This window comes from Narcine bancroftii, chromosome 3 (genome assembly GCF_036971445.1).
Source record: "Narcine bancroftii isolate sNarBan1 chromosome 3, sNarBan1.hap1, whole genome shotgun sequence".
Classification (NCBI taxonomy): Eukaryota; Metazoa; Chordata; class Chondrichthyes; order Torpediniformes; family Narcinidae; genus Narcine; species Narcine bancroftii.
This window is the reverse complement of record NC_091471.1, coordinates 79,410,814-79,431,639: the sequence shown is the minus strand read 5'-3', so window position 1 is coordinate 79,431,639 and position 20,826 is coordinate 79,410,814. Positions and strand designations below refer to the sequence as shown.

Below are 20,826 nucleotides of genomic sequence, written 5' to 3'. Positions count from 1 at the left end.
CAATGAACTGCAGTGTGGCATACGAGGCATCCTTCTCCAGGTGGGTCTGGATGGAGTATCTTCTACAGGCGAATTGAAATGGGTCCAGCGTCTCTGGGAGGTGTTTGGTGCATTCCATCACCTATTTCTCAAAGCATTTCATAATGGTGGTGGTCAATGCCACAGGCCAGTAGTCTTGTGGCCTTTTATTGTCACCTTCTTGGGTACCGGGATGATGGTGGCTGCCTTAAATCCTGTGGTAATGATGAGCTGCTGCTGTGAGGGGTTGAAGATGTCCATTATGACCTCCGTCAATTGGTCTGCACAGTACTTCAGTATCCGACATTGTGACTGGATTAAAATCTATATGTAGGTTAAGATTTTCCATAAAGGCTACTTTATCATTGCTAAATCCATGTCTGATTGCTATATTTATGCATCTATCACTTATTATACAACCTGCCATTGGATGTACAACCCTAACTATATCATTTGATGAAGATTGAAAACGGTGATAATAGATCCAAAACACAAGACTCTTTCTACAGGTGCTACCTAGCCTATTTTTACCCCCAGCATTTTCTGTTTCATTTCAACTTTCCAGCATCTTTAGTTTCTATTTTTACATCTAGATCCTCCTTGTACTTTGAAGTTCTGCCTTCAGATTTGCACAGCCTGGTATCTTGCCTTATATTTCATTTAACCATGAAGTAATTTCATCTTCAATTACTATCAAATACTTCTTGAGACGATCTACTGTAAACAACACGTAAATGAAAGTGGGGTTTGCGATTGAATGTGAGACTTCTCTAAGATTTTCAAAATTAGAAAATAGTTAAAACTATTTTTTGGGTTTTGAATATGAATGAAACTGCAGATGTTGGAATCTGGAACACACCATCTCTGGAGGAAAGGGTGAGAGTTAGAATTTTGGTTGAGAATCTACATTGGGACGTAGCATGATGAGGGTGGGATAGAGGAATGATGGGTGACAATTGCAACTGGATAAAATTATGGGCGTATAGAACCAAATGGAAAGAGGGTAGTAAAAGCACAATGCTAGAGAAATTCAGCAGGTCAAACAGTGTACATTATACAACAAAAATAAAGATACATAACCAATGTTTCAGGCTTGGACCCTTCATCAAAGTATGAACAAAATATGGGCAGGAGAGCACTGGGATGTGTGGGTTGCCTAAAATTGCAAAATTCAATATTCTTAACACTTTAGATCATTCCATAGCATTGGGGAAGACTGAGGATGGACACTGAAGGACATTTAAAATGACATGCAGTGATATTTTGAAATGGCAAAAAGTTATGGATGAAGTGCAGGTCTTCTATAAAACAGTAATCTGCTATACTCCATGCTAGATTTCACCAATGTAGTCGAGCTAACATGAGCATCGACTATAGCAGTCTAGATTGGAAGACCTGCAGGTGAACTTCTGCCATAAAAGGGCTCTTTAGGCCCATGGTGATGGAGGAGTGAAGGACCAGCTGTTGCAACTATGGTTGCAGGAAAATAAGCCTGGGAAAGGGAAAGGAGGACAGGCCATGAAAAGAAAAGACTCTGCAGAAAGCAAAGTGAGCAGGGAGCAAAGAGAGGAAGATGTAATTGGTGATGGTTACCTTTTGTCTCTAATCTGGCTAGCCTCCCAAATTGATCAGGGATGGTAGGTGATATTGGAGGATGAACGAAAAAGGATTAATGTGAGTAATTTATCAAAATCGAATTTGAGTTAATAATGATCATGAAGTGAAGTATCAACATGTGTGTCTTCTATATTAATTTCTCAAATTTTAATGGTAATATTCTGGAATCTGTGTTGAAAACAGTTAAGAGAAAGAACACATCAGCAACCATCTTCATGCTAACACTTAAAACTCAGTGCTTTTGGTCCTCCAATCTGGATAGATGCAGGTATGTACCCTTGTGCCATTTTTTTTAAATAAAGAACTTCCATTTGAGCAAATTGCTGTTATGCCAGGAGCCTTATGTGGATCTCTGCCCTCTGCTGGTGCTTTCATAGCAATGACTTACCCAGAGCTAGGTGTGGAGTGCTGCCTGTAAGACTTTCGTTGTAATGAGAAATATAGCCACTCAGCACTGATGTGTTTGTTTCATGATTGCATGCTAGCTAGTACAGTGAGTATGTGCCATTGTTGGGGACTCACTACAATGGAATAAATCATTTCTGGTTGAAATGCACCTTTTTCCCATCACTCCCAGGTATCCCTCATCTCTGTTTGGACTTGATAGAAGCTGCCATTTTCCCTCTTTTCAACTGTGTATCTCTCCCTAGCTAGAGATTCCTCTGTAATTATGAGTTCAATGTCCATGAACCACAAAGAACAGGAAATAAGAGTTTGCAGAGTTTCCTGGTAGAGAAAAATTGTCATTGAGGCATCTCTTTATTAAAGATTGCTTTTAGTGGTAATTCTATTAATGCTCGCATTCTTGGGAACACATTGTTAGGCCAAAGTGATGATCAGTATGAGATATCTAGTGTAAGGAGGAATATGTTCACTTTTCCTATCATACTTGAACCATAATCCATTTACACATCAAAATAACATTGTTGAACTCAGTACAAAATTGAGGGTTATCCATATCATTATAATTTGATCAAGATCAGTTAAACTTGATGACCTGAATTAATTAATTAGGTGAATGAACTGAAGGGCCGTGATGAGTAGGAATGCTTTGTGTTCCTACTGTTTTGCTATTGTATAACTTTTTTCTCTGATCCAGTACTTTTCATTATACCTTCCAGTTCAGTAGTTTTACCTCACTAATTTATTTTGTTATGGTCTCTTGTTTATAAATGCACTCGGCATCTGCCAACTGGGTTTTAATTTTTTTTAAAATTTGCTTTGTACATATTTGTAAAGCCACTGATTTTGTTAACTTGTCCAAAATTCCCTTGTCCTCAGAAAAATGTTTGTTTCTTGCCCACAGCTGTGCCAGCACACACCTTCACTCGTTGATCTAAAGGTGTAAAATTAAATCTACATGGTGCATCCTTGGTGGACCCATGATTCCCTGGTTTAGTAAATCAATGTGAATGTCTTTAGTCTTTCAATGCCACTCACTTTATTACAATTATTCTGGAAGACAGATAGATTCAGGTTCCCTTTATCCACTACCAACTGCTGTCTTAAATTCTTCCATCTAGTTCTTTTAAAAACTGTTCCGCCAGCAAGCAAGGAGTTAATAGATTGCTCATTTCTTAATTATTCATTCAAGTATTCTCATATTTATAATTAGAACAAACTTTTCTGTTTACTTCCCCACCATTTTCTATATTTCTGTCTCTTTAAGTCTCCCTCAAAACTCCCTTCTACCTTTTCAATTTATATGGGAAGCAAACATTTTTTCCTCCCTCAATCTCGTTTTTGTAAACCCAGACCATCTTTCTTCATTCCTTGGTCGTTAATTAAACTGAAACTACAGAATTTATTAGAGTCCATCTTTTCAAAAGTACTCTTTCAACATTTGTGAGGTGTATCTTCCCAGCTCCAATTGTCCTTATTTAAACTTCTTAAATTTATTATTAAAACCAGTTTCTTGATACCCATATTCTGATAGAAGCACTCCAATAGTTTAACACTGAACTTGTACCCACCAAACACAACATCAAAACATACTGAACAAAAGACTATGTTTTCTAGATGACAATCCTTTATCCATCAAAGGAGACCTCCAAATATACACAGTCTATAATCCTTCCAATATCTCTCTCACATTTCCTTGTGACTTCTGCTGTTCCAATAAAAACAAGCCCAGATCCTCTTGTCTGTCCACGTAACTAAAGTTCTTCCTTTCAATCATTTTGGAAATTCTCAGATGGATCAGGCAAAGAATCTTTGACCAGAAATTTTAACTTTATTTTTTCTTTCCATTGATGCTGCTTGACCTGCTAATTCAAATGTTATTTTTCTACTTCTTTTAGTCTTTGAGCTGAAACTCAGATCTTTAACTTAATTTCAGTTTCTCTTCCAATATTATTTTTGTTCCAAAGGTTTATCTAAGCCTGCTTTATGTTCCCTTCCACTGAAACCACTGAAACGTACCCATTGCTAAGGAGTTATTCTGGCTAACTTTTCTCCTTTACCAACCGCCCCCTCCCCGTCCCCCAAACTACCCAATCATCCTATTTCCTGCTAATTTTTGCCATGCAACATCACATCCACAGGAAGTAAAAGATAACCAACATTTCAGGCTGAGGCCCTTCATGAGGCCCGTACCTAGCGAAGGGCTCTGGACCAAAATGTTTGTTATCCTTTTCTTCCTGTGGATTCAGTGTGACTTGCTGAGTTTCTTCAGCATATTTCTGTATTGCACTCAACCTTCCAGCATATGCAGACTTATTTAAATTTCTCTCCTAATGGTTCTTTTACTTTAAGCTCACTAGTCTGATCCGATTCATTGCAGAGCACCAAATCCAGAACTGCCTTTTTTTCTAGTGGGCACGATCACAAGCTGCTCTAAAAAGCCATCTTATATTAACTAATTTCTTCTCTTGGGATCCAGTGCCAACTTGAATTTCCCCCCTCTACCTGCACATTGAAGTCCTCTGTGGCCACCATAACATTGCCTTATTTACATGCCTTCTCTAATTCCTGTTGTAATTTGCAACCAACATCCTGGTTGCTTTTTGGAGGCCTGTGATCTGTTTTGGGGTAAGGATAAATTACACCTTATCAGGCAGGGGACCAGCATTCTGGCAAGCAGGTTTGCCACTGCTACATGCGTGTGTTTAAACTAAGTAGTAGGGGTAGAGGAGATGAACTGGAATTATAAGGATGGAGTTCAAAGGAATTAGAGAATAAGTTAAGAAAGCAATAGAATTAATGGGGCAGAAAGCTCGAGAAGGGATTGGAAAAAGTATGGCCAAGAGCAATAAGAATTGATGTGAAAGGGGAGGGATTTAATGGATTAAAAGTATATATAAATGCACAAAGTATAAGAAATAAAGAGGATGAGCTTGAGGCTCAGTTAGAAAGTGGCAAGTATGATGTTGTAGGAATAGCAAAGACACGGCTGCAAGAGGACCAGAGCTGGGAAATTAATATTCAAGGGTATACATCTATCGAAAGAACAGACAGGTGGGCAGAGGGGGTGGGGTGGCTCTGTTGGTGAGGAACGAAGTTCAGTCCATTGCAAGAGGTAATGTAGAATCAAGAGATGTAGAGTCAGTATGGGTAGAACTGAGAAATTGTAAGGGCAAAAAGACCTTACAGGCCCCCAAACAGTAGCCTGGATATAGGGTGCAAGTTGAATCAAAAGTTAAAATTGGCATGTCTCAAAGGTAATGCTATCATTGTTATGGGGGATTTCAACATTCAGATAGACTGGGAAATTAGGTTGATAGAAGACCCTAAGAAAGGGAGTTTGTGGAGTGCCTCCGAGACGAATTCTTAGAGTAGCTTGTACTAGAGCCTACCAAGTAGAAGGCAATTCTGGATTTAGTGTTGTGTAATAAGGGAACTCGAGGAAAAAGGAGCCATTAGAAGGTAGTGACCATAAAATGTAAAGTTCTAATCTACAATTTGAGAGGGATAAGGGAAAATTGGAAGTGTTAATATTACAGATGAACAAAGGGGACTATGGAGCCATGAGAGAGGAGCTGGCCAAAGTTGATGGAAAGATACCCTAGCAGAGATGACAGTGAAACAACAGTGGCGGGTATTTCTGGGAGTAATGCAGAAGGTGCAGCATCAGTTCATTCTAAAGTGGAAGAAAGATCCTAAGGGGAGTAAGGGGAAACTGTGGCTGACAAAGGAGGTCAAGGACAGAATAAAAAATAAGAAGTATAACATAGCAAAAATCTGGGAGGCCAGTGGTTTTGGAAACTCGTAGTTGCCAATATGACGGCGCTACCTTACGCAAGTGGCAATAAATGACACTGGGAACAGTATAGTCAGGAATCAGTCCCTTTATTGTGCTTAAATAGTTCCCTCTGCGCATTTCACGCTGAGCCTTCTGGGATGCTTTCCACTTTCCAGCCTCGGGTGTTGGGTGCCATAAAAAGCGCGGGCTCTTATTTGCGCACTTTTCCTTATTGCTGGTACCTGGCTTGTAGCTGGAGGACTGGGATATCGTTGGAGGGTCTGCGCTCTGGTAATGTGCTTCCTAAACTGCTGTGGCTGCGCGTGATTCTGTTGTTCACGTGGGGCTCCCGCTACACCCACCCACCCCCCCCCCCCCAGACGCAGGTTCCTGCTGGTAGTTCAGCCTGGGGCATCCTCTGGGATGTTTCAGTGGTGACGAGATTGGTCTTGAAAGGTCAGTGTGTGCTATTTTCAGTCATTCAATTGTGAACATACACTCTTGGCCCCCTATGTCCAATGTAAATACTACACCTTCTCGGCTGATTACCTTAAAGGGCCCCTCATATGGACATTGAAATGCTGAGCCTTTCTGACCTTTCCTAACCATCACAAATTCCGCTGTCAGTAGGTCGTGTGGCACCTGATGTTTGGAGCTCCCGTGAAAAACCGTGGGATAGGGTTATTTTGCCCTATTGCTATCTCTCACAAGACGTAAAATATCCAAGTCAGCTGTCTGATTTATGTCACTACCGAAATGTACGTCATCTGGAATGGATAGTGGAGTTCCATAGATCATCTCAGCAGTTGAAACTGCTGAAGCCATGTCTGCTACCTCATCCCAATGCAATATATTTGATCTTTTTCTATTTAATAGGTCAAGCAGTAGGTGCATCACAGCTGCCGCTCCTCTAATGAAATGATGGTAAAAGGAAACTATTCCTGTGAATCATTGCAAATCCTTCCGAGTAAGCCGGGAAAATTGCATATGGCAATCACTTTGTCCGGCAACAGTATAGTTCCAGTACGAGAAATCCTGTGGCTGAGAAAATCAACTGCAGCTGTACCGAATTGGCATTTTGTGGGGTTGACTGAAAGGCCAAAATCCTGTAATCTAGCGAGCAGAAGATGGAGGTGCCATTTATGTGATTCCTCATCGGGGCTCGCTATGAGGATGTCATCTAAATATACAAAGGTTCCTTTTAAGTCCCTAGTGACAATGTCCATCAATCTTTGAAACATCTGGGCTGCGTTCTTCAAACCAAACGGCATTCTGATAAATTCAAGGAGACCAAAGGGGGTCTTTGGAATATCCTCAAGGTGAACTGGATTCTGATAGTATCCCATTACTAAATCTACTTTGGAAAATATAGTAGCGTTAGCCAACCATGCTGAGAAATCCTGAATATGAGGGATCGGGTAGCGGTCGGGGATGGTTATATTGTTGAACCGCCTGTAGTCCCCACATGGCCGCCAACCACCGCAGCTTTTAGGCACCATGTGAAGGGGTGAAGTCCATGGACTTTTGGACCTGCATACCACCCCTGATTCCTCCATTACTGCAAATTCTGCTCTTGCAATTGTAAGCTTGTCTTTTGGAAGCCTATAAGCCCGAGCATAAACAGGTGGACCAGTTGTATCAATATAATGATATACACCATGCCACAGCTCATTATCCTGAAAATTAGTCATCAATGGTCCCAGGAACTACTTAAGTATCGAGGCGTATGCATTCTGCTGAATTGTCTGAACTCTTACCGGTTGGAAAGAACTACGCATTCTTTTAAGGGGCAAACTTTGGAAGTTAGCCGTGTTTATCAGACGACATTTATATATATCAACCAGGAGACCATTCTCTCTCAAAAAATCCGTGCCTAACAGGGGAAAACTACTGAGGCCACCATGCATTTCCAGTAGAATACTGCTGACCCCTTATGTATCGTGACCTTCCTCATTCTGAAAGTAGGAATCGTGGTACCATTAACTGCTGAAAGCGGTGGCACCTTGTGCCAACTCAAACTGTGTTGGGGGAACAATACTGAACTCAGCCCCCATACCTATCAAGTAATCCACCCCTGAAATCACGTTATGTAAATAAAGTAGACCTTGTTCTGTGCCAACCGCCGAGGCCACTAACGGCGGTTCGCAGGTCCATTTCCCTGACGTGGTAGTGGACCTGGGTAAATGCAAGGACTCTTACATCTATAGGCAGAGCGACCCCATCGACGATGATAAAAACAGTATCCGGAACTTTTGTTTCCTTCATCAGGACGTGGTCGCTGTACTGCCGCACATGCCGGTGGTTTTGGCGTTTCAGGGGTCTCGGACAACTCAACCACACAGATGGGCTGCATTTGCATTCTGTTAGCCTGTGGAAGGCCATAAAGTCGGTCAGCCTCTCTTGCTACCAAATGCGGCTCTGCAAAATTAATGTGCACCACTCCTGCCGCCACATGCACTGGTAATTTCGATAAAAACAGTGCCTTGAAAAGAAAGCAATTCGAATGGCCTGCGGCTAGTGATACCAGCTCTTGCATTAACTGGGATGGACTACGGTCCCCCAGTTCTTGCGTATTCAAAATCCTTAAAACCCATTCATGACGAGAAAGCTCAAATGTTTTCAGCAAAAAATTTACTAATTTAGTGTACTTCTGGTCCTCCATCGGGTTATTGATGAATTAACTCACCCTTGCTGCGATTGTAGTGTCAATGCAGTCACAACGTGCCAATATCTCATGTCCTCAGATGTAATGATCCAAAGCACAAATTGTGCTTCGGCCAACTGCAGCCAGCTATGTGGCCGATCCAACCAGAATGGAGGAAGGTGAACTGCTACTGCATTATTCACCACTGGTGCTGCAGCCAGCGAGGCTGCGTCGACCTACACCTTCTAAGTTGTCGGTTGCTCATCCATGTCAGACATGTGGACTTAGTGTAGCTGAGGCCTGTCAGGGTCACCAAATTATGTAGTGGCCTGTCTGACGACATTACCTTACGCAAGTGGCAATAAATGACAATGGAGACAGTAGAGTCAGGAATTAATCCTTTTATTGTGCTTAACCACAGCTTTTATAGTTCCCTCTGTGTGTTTCATGCTGAGCCTTCTTAGATATGGTAGTGATGTTACTTTCCTGCCTCAGGTATTGGGTGCCATAAAATGCGCGGGCTCTTCTGGGATGCGGTAGTGATGTCACTTTCCAGCCTCAGGTGTTGGGTGCCATAAAATGTGCGAGTTCTTATTCACATGCTTTTCCTAATTGCTGGTGCCTGGCTTGTAGCTGGAGGACTGGGACATCGTTGGAGGCTATGCGCTCTGGTAATGCGCTTGCTAAACTGTTAGCCGAGAATATAAAGGAGGATAGTAAAAGCTTCCTTAGGTATGTGAAGAGGAAAAAATTAGTTAAGATCAAAGTTGGGCCCTTAAAGATAGAAACAGGTGAAAATATTATGGAGAACAAGGAAATGGCAGACAAGTTGAACATGTATTTTGGATCTGTCTTCATTCGGGAAGGCACAATCTCCCAGATGTAATAGTGGACAGAGGAACTGAAGGAAATTCACATTAGGCAGAAAATGGTGTTGGGTAGACTGATGGGACTGAAGGCTGATAAATCCCCAGGGCTTGATGGTCTGCATCCCAGGTTACTTCAGGAGGTGGTTCTAGAAATTGTGGATGCATTGGAAATCATTTTCCATTGTTCTATAGATTCAGGATCTGTTCCTGCAGATTGGATGGTAGCTAATGTTATATCTTTTTTTTAAAGAAAGGAGGGAAAGAGAAAACAGGGAATTATAGACAAGTTAGCCTGGCATCAGTGGTTGCTGGGGTCAATTATAAAAGATGAAATAGCAGTACATTTGGATAGCAGTAACAGGATCGGTCTGAGTCAACATGGATTTACGAAGAGGAAATCATCCTTGAATAATCTTATGGAATGTTTTGGGGATGTAACAATGAAAATGGACAAAAGAGAGCTGGTGGATGTAGTGTACCTGGTCTTTCAAATACCCTTTGATAAGGTCCCACATAGAAGATAAGTGAGCAAAATTAGAGCACACGGTATTTATTGGGGGTAGGGTACTGACAATGGATATAAAATTGGTTGGCAGACAGGAAAGAAAGAGTAGGGATTAACTGGTCCCTTTCAGAATGGCAGGCAATGACTAGTAGGATGGGCTACCGCAAAGCTCAGTGCTGGGACCTCAATTATTTACAATATACATTAATGATTTAGATCAGTGGTTTTTAAATTGCCCCCCTAAACTCACATTCCACTTTAAGCAATCCCTATGCCACAAGTGCTCTGTGATTAGTAAGGGATTGCTTAAAGTAGCATGTAAGTGGAAAGAAAAAGATTTGAAAACCACTGTTTCAACCATATCTATTTGACTCATTAGGTGCACGATTTCATAAACTCCAAAGGAAATGAGCCAATGACAATTTTTCTCAAGCAAAATATTTCAGTGACAATTGGGTCTAGAGCAGTGATTCTCAACTTTCCCTTCCTATTCACATACCAAGAAGCAGTCCCTTACTGATCACAGAGCACATATGGCAGAGGAATTGCTTAAGGTGGATTGTGAGTTTAAGGGGGCAGTTTGAAAACCACTGATTTAGATGAATGGATTAAAAGTAACATTAGCAAATTTGCAGGTGACACAAAGCTGGGTGGCAGTGTGAAATGTGAGGAGGATATTATGACAGGGTGACTTGGACAGGTTGGGTGAATGGGCAGATGCATAGCAGATGCAGTTTAATGTGGATAAATGTGAGGTTATCCATTTTGGTGGCAAGAACTGGAAGGCAGATTACTATCTGAATAGTGTCAAGTTAGGAAAAGGAGAAGTACAATGAGATCTAGGTGTCCTTGTTCATCAATCACTAAAAGTAAGCATGCAGGTACAACAGGCAGTGAAGAAAGCTAATGGCATTTTGGCCTTCATAACAAGGGGAATTGAGTATAGGAGCAAAGAGGTCCTTCTGCAGCTCAATATAAAATACAATAATCAAATATTAATATCAAATCCATTACAAGATTATATAAACCCCAAACCCACTCCCCCTTAAACAAACCCCAAGAGAAAATGAAAAGAAATAAATTGAGAAAAAGCATGGAAAAAGAACAAAGAAAAGTAAGAAAACAAGAATAGAAGCCTGGTTGCTGTAGGGTAGGGTCCCCCTCATCACACGGCATTAGTCATGTGTATCTTTTAATACATTTAAGGAGGTTAATGAGGTTCGAAGCTTAAAGAAAAAGTCTATAAATTAATTTCCTCCATTTGTAAATATAGGTGCCCAATTTTCAAAAATACATCATATTTATTTCTCAGATTATAAGTAATTTTCTCTAAAGAAAATGTCCAACTCTACGGTGGAAATCCGATTTCTATGTTACTGCTATATATTTTCTTGCTACCACTAATGTAATCTTTAGAAATTTTTTTTGATATATTTGGGACATATCCCTTCAATATTACCTAATAAAAATAACATTGATTTTTGTGGAAATTTAATTCCTATAACCCACTCTAAATAAATCTCTGTGGCCACTGGAATTGCAGTGAACATGATGAAATAATGACATAAGGCATTTCTTTAGTGAATCAAACTGATTTACTGTTCAGAACAGGCGCAACCTTTTAAAAGCCCGAATCATGGCCCGACACACATTGACGTCATCAGGCACCTTCATCACGTAGCCAGTACAATGCCTTCTGGGAGTTGTAGTGCTATCATAGCCCCGCTCCACGGGCCCCCGCTCCCATCCCCCCAGAACCAGCAGAAAACTTTTAGGTAGTTGACCTCTGCAACGGACTTTTGGCTGCTGCAGTGCAGAATACATGTCCACATCAGCTGGTTTAAGCCTGTCAATAGTGAAAGACTGTAGGCATGGGTGGCTCATTGATATATCACAGAGGAATAGTTTGCCTTGAAGTCCAAACTGGACATCCTTTGATTGCAGTCTAATAAACATTTGTTTCATGGTCATGTTCTTTGGCCACGGCAAAAGGTGTATAATCAATACCTTGATCTACGGATGAAACCTCAAGTGGAGCAGAACAGGACAGTGCATCAGCTACTACATTGTCTTTTCCAGTACTATTTTTGTGGAAAATTCTGAAATGAATGATAATTGCCATTGTTGTTGCATTAACTAGGGCTCTGTGACCTTGGAAAATGCAAATGTTAAGGGCTTGTGGTCAGTGTACATAGTAAATTTCTGTCCTCCCAAAAAATAAAGGAAGTGTCAAATAGACAAGTAAATGGCCAAAAGCTCCTTATCAAAAGCACTGTATTTTTTTTCTGCTTCACGAAGATTGTGGCTGAAGAATGCTAATGGCTTCCATTGTCTGTTGATGTATTGATGAAGTGCACCTTCTATGTCCATCTTGGATGCATCTGTGGAAAGTGCAATGGCTGCATTCAAAATGGATAGCTGAGCATACTGGCATGAGTCAGCAATTTTTTCATCTTCAAGAAGGCATTGTTTACCTCTTCAGTCCAATGGATAGTTGGACCATGTTGAAAAGAGGCTTCATATTCTGAGCTGCTCCCAGAAGAAACGGATGCTAAAAATTCACCATTCCTAAGAATTTCTGTAGCCTTTTAACTGTAGCAGGCTTTGAGTATTTGGTAATGGCCTCAATTTTGGTTGGTAGTGGGATCGGACCCTCCGGAGTAATTCTATGCCCCAAAAAATCAATCGTTTCTTTTCCAAAAACGCATTTATCTGGATTGATTGTCAGTCCAAATTCTTGAAAACAGATAAAAAGTGTACTTCGATGTTCCTCCTTGCCACTGGGCATTAAAATATCGTTGAAATAAATTAATACATTGGTTATACCATGTCCTAAAGCTTCCATCACCCGTTGAAGTGATTGAGCAGGATTCTTTAATCTAAATGGCATTCGTAAAAATTTGAAAACTGTTACGAGCCCAGAGGATTCCAAAACCAGCAGCAATAGAAATTCACCAAGACAATGGTTACTTGAACAAAAGTTGCTTTTAATTTTCTTTAAACATAAAAATAGGGTCAAACTTTAACATTACTATTAACTTACCCTCTTCTAATTCTAAGAGCATGTGTATGTAATGTATAAATGTTCAAGAAAGTTCTCTGTTTCACTGTCCAATCATTCACTTTTCACTTCTCCAAGTTCACTGGTATTAGGCAATTCTCATACTGTGCATAGAATTCAACATTTATAATTTCCACCAGGCTCTGGTGCTTAAAGTTAGATGATTACCACTCAGGAAAGTTCTTGTTGGTTTCAGAGAGAAATTTGTTGTTCATTGGACACACAAATTGATTTCCTCCAATCAGTCACTTCAGTGTTGTGCTGAAGAAACTTGCCCCATCATGGGTTTTCTAAATGATAACCTCTTCTTCCAGGTCACCACAGAGTTCCTTTTGTTTTCATTATTTCAGGAGAAACACTAGCCAGCCATTTCCTCTCATAAGGACTACAAGGGTTTTAAACAGGCTGAACTCAGAACTCACAACCTGTCTTCAAATGGGGTTTTCCAACAAGCATGCCTGCTTGCCATTTTTCAGCCTCAACTGCTGCTGTAGAACTGATTTTTCTCTCTCTTTCTCTCTCCAAACAATAACCTGTTTGTTTTTTCCACTCTCTACTTGTAAAAAACCCCAAAAACCTCTCCTGAGGCTCCAAACCCAATTTTCGAAAGATCATATCAGTATCTGAACCTGGACATGATCAACATTATGTTCCATTTGCACCTCCTTTTGAAGTACTTTCCAAAGCGGTTCCATTGTTTCTGCAAAATCACTGGTGACACAATGTCTCACTTCAGCAATTCACTTGCATTCGAAATGAGATGTCTTTTATGAAATGTTACTCTGTTTGTGAAGTGTAACCTAAACTAAACTTCCACAATCTATTCCTTATTTTACTCATAGGTATTCTAATGTATCCCATAACACAACCCAAACAGTGTAATTATTGCTGTTTTTGGAATGTCTTCTGGCTCCACCAGTAAATTCGGCCCTTCTCACGTATGTCTCTGTGTTGTCCGAGTTTAAATTGTTATTCTTTTCTGAACTTTCTGTCCTTTCTTTTATTTTGGAGACTTCATTAACCTCTCATGCCTTCTCCTTTCCTTTAACTTTATCCACGTTTTTCCAATCTGTTGAACTTAGCTTCTTACTATTTAGTTTAAAACCCTATCCACAGCCTTAGTTATGTGATTTGCCAAGACTCTGGTGCCAGCACAGTTCAGGTGGACCCCCAACCCATCGTAAGAGCTAATTCAAACCCACTTTTCTCACACCAGTTTTTGAGCCAGGCATTTAACTCTCTGGTCTTATCAATTCTTTTCCAATTTACACTTGCCTCAGGTAACAATTCTGAGATTTTACTTTTTGATTCTACTTTTTAATTTGATCCCTAGCTGCTCAAGTTTCCTCAGCAGAACCTTTTTCCTAGTTCTATCTACATTATTAATACCCAGGTTGTCCATGACAACTAAGTCTTTCCATTCCCTCTCCAAATTCCTTGCAGGTCATGCACCAGGCAGGCAACATAGGTTGCAGAGAATAGTAGTCCTATTACCACAAAATTTCTATTCTCCTACCCATTTTGAATGGTTCCTGAACCATGTGTGCTGGTGAGGTTGGTCATCCCTCCTACAACCCCCACTCTCGCCCACATAGGGGAGTGAACCTCTGTCCGGTTGGGCGAGGTCAAGGACTAAGTTTCAACTATTGCTTCCTTTCTATGTAGCGATAACATCTCTTCTCAACTCCAATGTTACCTTATCCCCCCCCTGCCCTCTGTTATTTTATATGCTTCACAGTGATTCATGTTAGAATGATTAAGACCATGGAATCAGCTTTCACATGTTTTTTCCTTTCAATTATATTTCTAATGTCAATCTGCTCACCTTGTTTCCAGTATTGGATGAACAGAGGCCTTCCTGAAGAATTGTTTGTTAGAAAGGCGCGGTCTTCTCCTCTACAGGCCCCCCTGCTTCTCACAAACTGATATTTCTTTGGCTCTGACTATTTGGAAAATCCTACCCTACCCTACCCTACCCTAGCCTTTGTGATTTTGTTCCAACACCTCGGATCTACCATTGGAATTTTCTTTAAATCCTTTCACTTCTCCTTTTAGGACACCTCCATGCAAATTCATCTGTCTTGCATATCTCTTGTTTACCATCCTCTGCCCCCCCCCCCCCCATCTCCCATCCCCACCACCACCCCACAACCTAGTGACCAGTAATTTTCATGCATTCCTTGTTTATTTCCAAATTAAAAGCAAATGTTTGTTGATGAATCCTTTTATTCGAAATTTGTCTTGCTTTAACTCTCCACATTTTCTGTTTGTCGAAATTGTACCTTGGAGTCTTGGTCCACCATGTAAAAAACACAGTATCTGTAACAGAAATTGATTCGTTTTTAAAATAAAAACAGAAAAAGCTGGTAATGCTCAGTAAGTCGATAGTGTCCATTTTAAAAATTGACGGGAGTTAGGGAGTTTTGCTTCTCTTTCTCCTATTGTTAGGGACACCGGGCAATACTCACAGTGACTCTGTTCTTACAGTAGACAAAAGTTGAAGTATCAAGATTCAATTTACTATAGTAATGAAACAGTCTCATATTTAATGAATTTTTTTGCCTCCTGCGAGGTAGACGGATTCACCACCAGCAGGAATTGCCTAAGCACCTCTTACAGTCAGAGAGAGAGAAGCAAAAGAGAGTGTCTCCCTCCCCCCCACCCCACCTCACCAGAGTCACTGAGTGTCTGTAGATTCACTTCCAGTGCTTCTGCAGCCACACAGAGTCCAGTCTAAGCCATTGGCAACCTGAGTTCCAGATCTGAACCTCCAACAGAGACAGGAATTCTTTAGTGCCTTTGGCACCTTCTCGCATCCTGGTCCCGATACCTGGTACCCCTCCAGCCAGTTCAAGCAAGTCTCCAGTAGTCCGCAGCCTGGCACGAGTCTTCCGACAGCAGTCTCCAACAACCCATAGCTCGCCTCATGTACTGGTCCCTCAGCAGCGGAGCCCCTTCACTGTCTCCACGGGTGGTTTCCTTCGCTTCTCCTTCTCAGACGGTGGGTGATCTTCTCGTCTTCTGATGCCCTACTCCAGTCCTCCGCTTCCCTGGAGACTGCAGCCCCTCGTGGCTGCTGCCGATTAATTATAGGCGCTGCCATCTGAGGTACAGACTTGCAAACACGGGATTTCAAATAAAAACCCCGTTGGCTCCCTCAACAGACAGTTCAAAGCCCATGCGGAGCCGACACAGTCATCTGGGCAGCTGGATCCAGCAGGAATGCTGGCTGCATCACTGCTCCCTATCGATCTAAACCAGGGCAGTGCTGCCCCTACAGCAGCTCCACCAGCGCAAAAGCAGAAATCACAAAGTCTTTAATGTATATCATTAACATATCATGTATATTGCCTTTTAATGTATTATGTAATAATAAAAAGAACCTTAGAGCGCAAGTCAAATTATGTTAGACAGAAGGAAATAGTCTAAAGACTTTGTTTTTTGTGTCAGGTCCAATAGAGTTTTGAATGTTTACTGAAACACGTGACTATTATTTTAAGTTGCAGAGAAGGGATAGGTTTAGAGAAATGCAAGGAAAGGTGTATAATATTACGGAAATCTGAGTAGCTATGTAAACTTGGATAATTCATAAAAATTAAATATACAAATTAAGGTTTTAAAAGTATATAAATAATATTTGGAAACATGAAAGAACATTTAAACTAAGTTTCTATTGTACTGAAAGCGTGCATTTCTAATTCTGACTGCGTATATATCAAAAACCAGACAGGAATGTGCTAATATGGCAAACCAATGAATGGAATAAAGTACATTTACTATCCTTTTTCACAAGTACACAAACTTTTATAAAATGTCTTTGTAAAGTAATGCAATAATTAACCACATACTCCAATAAATTGCTCAAATTATGGAGTTAAAGTTGGCATTAAGCAATGGATGTTCTGTTTGCATACATGGCTTGTAATTTTTTTCAGCTTGGTCATTAATAAATGAGTACAATAGGGCTGGGAGTTACTTCTGACCAAACTATGCTAACTGCTGTTGCGTTGCCTTTCTGTTCAACTAGGTTTGCATATCAAACAAAAGCCTGCTGTGTCGTCTTAGCAGACCAGCTGTGAAACATCTGTAAGAGCCGTCACAGTTCTTATTTTGTCTGACTTGTCTTGAAGAATTTAGGATATAAATTTGTTCTTGGGGAGGACATAATAATTCTTAAAACATAAGGTTTCAATTTTTATTTGCAACCTTTACTTTCCAATTCAAAACACCAAACTTTACCCTAATGAAATAACAGCTTTAGATCATTTGTTTAAATACACAGCATAACTTCATTTTTAATGATTATTTATTAATTGATATGCATTTATGTTAACATAGTGAAAATCATGTTCTCATTTCCAGCCTCTGTGAAAGTAAAATTGTTGCATCTCCATCTCCATCTGCAGAATGTTTTTAGATATTTGCTATGGCAGATGTTCATTAGTATTTTTGTGATTTTGATGGTGTTAGCTGAGAGACCTACAAGGATTTCTTTAAATAAGTAGGGTGATCAAAATATAAGTGCAATTTTGATAGTGGATCTGAGCATTGAAATGTAAATTATTCTTTCAATTTAATTTGTTGAAGTCAGAAAGTATACTTAAAAGATGAGATGGTCTGCTGACTGTTGTCATAGACATACTTTTTAATTTTTTTTATTTTTCACACTATGAACCATAATGACCAAAGTACACACAAACATTTCCTTCTTGAATATACACAGTGTCATTTTCTCCCCTTTTCCTTCCCTCCCTTCCCTCCCTCTCCCCACCCAATCAACGTTCAACCTATATGATACATTAAACCCATTAAACAATGTCATCACACAATGAAAATAAACAAGAAATTTGTGTCATCCACTTTTACATACTGGATCAGTTCATTTCGTCTTCTTCTCCTTCTGTCATTTTAGGGGGTGGAGGTCTGCGGTAGGACTTCTCTGTTGTGTTCCATGTACGGATCCCAAATTTGTTTGAATACTGTGACTTTATTTCTTAAATTATATGTTATTTTTCCCAATGGAATACATTTATTCATTTCTAAGTACCATTGCTGTACTCTCAGGCTCTCTTCTAATTTCCAGGTTGACATTATACATTTTGAAGGCAATAGAATCCATTGATCATTGGCCAAAGAAACAGAACATCTCTGGAGCAAAATACAAAAGAGCTCACTTTTTAATTAAGTGGGTGAATTTTGAAGTACCCTTCAAAAGCTGGAAAACAGGGGCCCAATATTATTTCAAATTTGGAATCATAATGTAAAGGGCCCATTGTCCAATTTGCCCATGGCTGCCAAGTTACTTGCCTGAGCTTGTCCCATTTGTCTGTTTGGCCCATCTCAACCATGCAAATGTCAAAACATCTTTTAAATGTTGTAATTGTACCTGCATATATGACTTCCTCTGGCATATACTTACCATCCTGTGTGGGAAAAAGTTGCCCCTTGGGTCCTTTTTAATATTTTCCCCTTTCATCTTTGACTTGCCTGTTTAGGGAAAGGATAGTAACTATTCAGTGTTTATACCCTTCAAGATTTTATACTGTATACTTCTGAAAGGACACTGCTCAGGCTCCTACATTATAGGGAAAAAAAACATCTGTGTAATAACTTCTCCTTATGACTAAAATCCTAGAAACTCAGATCATCCCAGTAACATTGTGGTGAATCATTTCTGTGCTCTTTTCAACTAAATGACATCCTTCCTATAGTTGGGTGACCAGAACTTCACACAATACTGCATATTAATGCGACATTTTGTATTCAGTATACTGTCTGAAATCAAGCATGCCAAATTCCATCTTCACTACCCAGTCTACTTGTGCTGTCACATTACAGAAACTATGATACCTGTACCATTGGATCTCTCTATTCTGTCACATTCTTCAGGGCCTTACCGTTTACTGTGCAATTTCTGTCATGGTTTGCCGATGAAATGCATCACTTCACACATAAGAGTTAAATATTATTTGCTATTACTTGGGAAAACCTTCCTCATTGTCCCATCAATTTTTGTGTCATTCACAAACATACTAACCATGTTATCTTTGTTCTCATACATTTTGTTAATGTGGATGTGAAATAGTGGAGAACCCGGCATTGATCCCTCCAGTCACTGACTTCCAATATAGAAAAACAAACCTCCACTACCAATTTTGATTCTTTTCACCAAGAAAATATTGAACTAAATAATCAAGCTGACACAGGATCCCACGAGATCAAACCTTGCGGACTAACCTACTATGTCTCTCTTTGGCTTGGCTTCGCGGACGAAGATTTATGGAGGGGGTAAAAGTCCACGTCAGCTGCAGGCTCGATTGTGGCTGACAAGTCCGATGCGGGACAGGCAGACACGGTTGCAGCGGTTGCAGGGGAAAATTGGTGGGTTGGGTGTTGGGTTTTTCCTCCTTTGTCTTTTGTCAGTTAAAGGCCTTCTTGAAGTCCGTGTTAACTATATCCATTGTGTTGCCCTGATCAAACTCCTTGATAACTTCTCGAGGTTTAGTTTCCTACCTCTTTTTGTGTCATCAGCAAATTTAGGAACCAATCCTGCAGTATTTTCAACAGTCATTTATATAAATTGTTAAAAATTGGTGCCCAGTGCCTATCCATTTGGCACAACCCTTGTTTCACATTGCCTTGTTAGAAAAAAACGGACCCACTTGGCCTATTCTGTTTTCTTTTCACCTGGCAATGTTATCCACACAAAAAGTTACTTTATAACATGAATTTTTACTTTCTACATTTCTAATATGTAGTTTCTTTGATTTGGCAACTTACTAAATGCGATCTGGAAATAAAACATTATTTTCACGAGTTCCCCTTTCTCAACAACTCCACTAAGTTGATCAAACATGACTTCTGTTTCATAGAAACCATGTTAAATTCACATTTATTCATCTTATGACATGGGCATTTCAGCCCATCAAGTGGAATTACATCTGTTCCATTCTCCTTGTAATCTTTTCTCACATATATGACTATTGAGTCCATCCTGATTCTTACACACTTACACTTGAGGCAATATACAGTAGCCAATCAAACTACAAACTACCAGCTCTATAGGATGAGGAAGAAAACTAGAGCATTTAGAGAAATTCAGAGTCAAGGAAAGAATAAGCAAATTGTATGCAGTACCAGAAGATTGAAAATGGATCTGTGAGGCAACAACACTAACCATTGAATAACTGTGCCATCTATACTTTGACTTTGCATGATTATATCAGAGCATTTAGAAAAAATCAAGATGATCTTTTGTAATGGTTTCCAATATTTTCCTGATTTCAGGCCTCATTGAATGATGGAGTGTGTCAAGGAGTTGTAATGCCAACTTCTTTTGTTTAAGCAATAATGCATAGAATGGGATCAAAAATGATTTGCAGTTCTTCATTGCTGCTGCTATAAATTTGTTGTTAAGATTGTTCCAGATGTTTTTAAATATTTTGTGAGGCATGTTATGGTTGATATCATTCCATGAAATGTTATGTTCTGTTTCAAAGTATTTAGCCATTTATTCCATGACTGTTTTGGTGAAGACCTGCAATATTTAATGAGGTGAAACCCATTTACAGTGAAATTGAAGTGCATTGTGACTCAAGTGTGTTTTTCTTTGAAATGGTTAAAGTGTGTTAGTGAAATGATAAAGGAGCAATTATTCTAAATAGTCTCTTTGGGCAACCATTTCAGTTCATCTGATCATCTGGAATTCAGCCACGTTCTGGAGTATTAATAATTACCATATGTTTTTGTTTTATTCCTTTTCTATTAAATTGGGGTTTAGCATATACAGCAAAGAATGCCAAATTATTTTTCATGCCTTGATCCTTCCCATTCTAATTGACTAAAATGACAAAACTTTCATGATCTCAACACCAAACAAAAGTCTGCAGATGAATAAAGTAGTATTGTGTAAGATTTACTTACTGCTGTCAT

General features: G+C 39.8%; 1 protein-coding gene and 1 long non-coding RNA gene across 5 annotated transcripts in view; one reads left to right on the top strand and one right to left on the bottom strand.

The window, feature by feature from the left end:
* LOC138757281 (ADP-ribosylation factor-like protein 15) overlaps window positions 1–20,826 on the top strand; it is a 359,572-nt gene that overhangs the window by 236,776 nt on the left and 101,970 nt on the right. The gene's annotated exons all lie outside the window — the stretch shown is intronic.
* The window catches only part of LOC138757284 (uncharacterized), a 49,388-nt gene continuing 43,633 nt past the window's right edge, over window positions 15,072–20,826 (bottom strand). For all 3 annotated transcript variants that reach the window (XR_011353481.1, XR_011353483.1, XR_011353482.1), the window contains 2 exons: window positions 18,314–18,381; window positions 15,072–15,213 (listed from right to left, as the gene is read on the bottom strand). This is a non-coding gene — a long non-coding RNA (uncharacterized lncRNA). The remainder of the gene's footprint in view (window positions 15,214–18,313; window positions 18,382–20,826) is intronic.